We start from the raw sequence: 3533 nt of genomic DNA, 5'->3' as shown, positions 1-3533 counted from the left end.
TACCCCCTGAACTGAGACTAAGGGGCTAAGCAGCCATGCCCAGAGCTGCCGCTCGGGCCAGAGAGCTCGCATTCACCACCTCTGAGGCTGGACAAACTCTAGCGCTCTTCAGGACAGAGTCGCCATGGTTGGAGATCGAACCTCTGCTTACAGAGATGAGGGGCGGGGAGAGTAGGTTAGAACTACGGGCAAACACCAACTCCTGCAGCTCCTAAACTTACCAGGAGAGTGGCTCTAACGAACTGGTGACGTGGTGAGCTTCCCATCAGCTGGGGGATGCAAAGGCAGAATGGCCACGGGTGAGGCACGTCCAAGAGGCAGTTCGATATTAGATACGGGAGACTGAGGAAGGAATGTAAGAAGGATGGCTTCGAGCCCGGTCCATTCTTGAGACCAACATGTTCTCTTTCCTGGCCTGGGAGACATCTGAAGATTTGCCTCCTGGCAGATCGAATGGGTCACATTTTGTCAACATGGAGGCACAGCCACCAAGGAGGGCGGGGGGGGGAGGTTCAGTGCAAATGACAACCAAACAGAGGCCGGGGACGTGGTATCGGCGTGAGCATCGGCGGGGCCAGTGCTGGGGCTCGTTTGAGACTGGACCCTAACAGCACCCGCAGTGCCTCCTCCTACGGACTCCTGGAATCATTAAAAAAGAAAGAAAGAAAGAAACGAGAAAGAGCCTGTGCTAGACCTGCCGGTATTTTAGGCTCATGAGATGTTAGAATATAAACGCAGTTGGAAGCACAGCACCGTCCCTTTTGATAGAGCAAAAAGCTCTCTCCGCTAGACTGGGACTTTGGTACGAGGCTGGAAGCCAAAAGTGCTCCTTGGTTCCTCTCCCGATGGCAGATTACCACGATCAATTTAGTCTTGGTTCAAAAACTCTTTTAGTTCTGCTATGCTGAAGTCAAATGGACTTCTATCATTATTTATTTAATTTTTTTTCGGCCCAAGATGCTCGGTAAAATGCAGGATGGGGTTGAGAGTGGAATCACATTTGGGAGAGGAGGCTTCGTAGTTACTTGGCATTGAAGATTTCCCCAAGAAAAGAATCCATGACCAAGGACAAGACCACAGCGGTGAGGACCCACCTCTCCCTCTAGCACTCTGCAATGAAATAGAAAAAAATATGGACCGTATCATCCTTCATCCACGTTCCAGACTCTCACGTGTATTTACTCCCGCATCACTGATACGTGATGTGGGCACATCTGCATCTCCGTGGCCAATTTTCCATTCGGTACGTGTGCTTCCTTGAACAGGGCAGAACCTCCGTGAGCCTCGATTTCCAGTCTGTGAAATAGGAACGAGGTGCGTGCCACCCTCAGAGAGAGGATGTGGGGGTTGGTCTGGGTGGTCCCAGAGGTCCCACCGACCCTAGGTGGCCAAACCCTCTCTCTTGGCTTCTACGATACTGCGTAGCTCACTCCACATTGATGGAGATGTCCGATTGTGCTCTGGTTCTGGGAAGATAGTCTAATCTATGGATCGTGAAGTCTTGCTGGAATGGAGGTGTTGTCCTCATTGTCATGTCAGGACACTTGAGACTTGTGTGTTTAAGGCACTTTCTATAATACGGTAAGGAGCAGAATTTTTATTTGTTTTTTCCCAAACCAAGCTCGCTTGGCACCAATGGCCATGCTTTGTCCGGTCACCATAATGGCCCCCAAGAGACATGTGTGGAGCGCCTGATCTCGTGGCGCTCAGTTACAGCAAGAAGCTATAGGCTGGCCTCCTGGAATCTGTCCGTGCCTGCCAGGCGTCCTGCCCCCACCCCTTGCTAGGCTGTCTGATGAGGACCCCACTCCATCTGGTGAGATCTGGGAACCTGTGGTCCTGTTACCAAATCACCCCCCCCCGGCCCCTATATCTAGAAGTCTCCCGGGAGGGAGGACCAGGGTAATAACCACGCTAATGACAAAGCGCTAACCGAAGACCCGGTAACCTCTTGGTTTCCTCCCTTCCCATGGCCGTGGTAATGAAGCCGGGCAGGCACTGGGGAAGTAACAGGATCCAGCTTGGGGTGAGCTAAGAGGTGGTTTGTGGTCAGGCGCCCAGCAGATGGGTTCAAATTACCTGGCTTTAGTTTCCCATAATTGGTGGGCTGGGTTACCCTCCAGCTCAGGGGACCTGGGTCTATACAGCTCTGGTTATCAACCCAGAAGGAGAAGAGACCCTCCCCAACAGGAGACCCTGCAGGCAGAAGTGGGGGGCACAAGGGATGCCCCAGTGATTCGAGGAGACTGGCGGGCCAGAGGCCTCAGCCAGCCTGGAAGGCTTCTCATAATCTTCTCACAGATGTTACAAAGGCTTTTGCCAGGAGATGGGAAAGAGCGGCGATCAGGAGAGCCCAGATCTGGTCATACCATCCGCATTTTAGTTTTCAACTATCAGAATGTTTATGTGCACGCACATATTTCCAAATGGCGGCTCAGGCAAGCAAGCAGGCACCTTGCTGTGGGTCTACTCACAGTCTTGCTAACGGCTAGATTTTAGTGGGGGCCCTGTGGACGCCAGGCTGTGTGTTTTACACGCAAGAGCTTATATAATGTGAAAGTGACCTCCATGGGGTACAGACTCCTACAGCCCGCAGCTCACGGTTGTGCATGTTGATGGCAAGAGGGGTGAACAGGTGTCAGCTGTTCCCACGGCTCCTCGTGGACAGCTGGACAATGCTCCCAACCCCGTACGTGTCAAGCCATCTCCCTCACCCAGCTCGCTGTCTCTGCCAAGGAAAGACTCTTCACCTCCTCTCTTGGCAACGCTAAGGTCTCCCCCCGGCATCTGCACCCACGGCACCTTCCCCCAGTCTCCCCAGCATGCAATAAACCATTCAGCTGTTCACCCACTTATTCGTTCGTGCAGGAGCGTGTCCCCAAGCCTGCTCTTCTCTTCTGCCTGGCATTAGCCTGGCAGATCCCGGATGCTCGACGACCACTTTTTGGCCGAATCAGTAAGCGAGAACATCATGATTAATGAGACAGGGAGCTTCGGTCGAAAGCCCACGCGCAGCCGGTGAAGAATATGGAAATATACGCAAATCTACGATACACCGGGACCGTCCATTTCGCAAAGACGATGGTAAGGGGAGTTACCACAGTGAGGATAAATGAAGTCGTGTGTGCAGAAAGGCGAAGTGTCTTACACCTCATTGGGCGTGCACGCATATACGTTCCGTGGCCAGGTCGGCGTGGCTTCCCCCGTAGACTGCTGTTTCCAGGGCTGGAAGGGAAATGAACATATGCACCCGTGTGCACGGGTGCATATGTGCGTTTGCATCTTCAGTCCTTGGCATCCCCGGGGCCCCTGGTTCACACCTGGTTGTATCCTTGGTGCCCAGCCTCCGATGGGTGCTTAAAGAAAGCAAACCAAGGGCTGAGATCAAGATAGGAGGCAGTTAAAATGTCACCCCAAAGCTTCCTGGGGGCTTTAGAAAGGCGGCACGAGTTATTTTGTATTCTGCGTTTGTTCTAAGAAGTGCTCTCTGACAGATCATCTGGGAACAAGACCAAGAGGAAATATAGCTGTCT

General features: G+C 52.7%; 1 long non-coding RNA gene across 1 annotated transcript; it reads right to left on the bottom strand.

The window, feature by feature from the left end:
- Positions 1–902: 902 nt before the first annotated feature.
- On the bottom strand, positions 903–3328 carry LOC121031339 (uncharacterized). Its single transcript, XR_005790693.1, has 2 exons — positions 3099–3328; positions 903–1571 (listed from the first exon to the last, which is right to left on the bottom strand). It is a non-coding gene; the product is annotated as an uncharacterized LOC121031339 (long non-coding RNA).
- Positions 3329–3533: the final 205 nt, after the last annotated feature.

The sequence above is a fragment of the Herpailurus yagouaroundi genome, unplaced genomic scaffold (assembly GCF_014898765.1).
Source record: "Herpailurus yagouaroundi ecotype Mexico unplaced genomic scaffold, PumYag 141, whole genome shotgun sequence".
In the NCBI taxonomy this organism is placed as follows: Eukaryota; Metazoa; Chordata; class Mammalia; order Carnivora; family Felidae; genus Herpailurus; species Herpailurus yagouaroundi.
The sequence above is the reverse complement of the archived record's forward strand: the minus strand, read 5'-3'. Positions and strand labels throughout refer to the sequence as shown.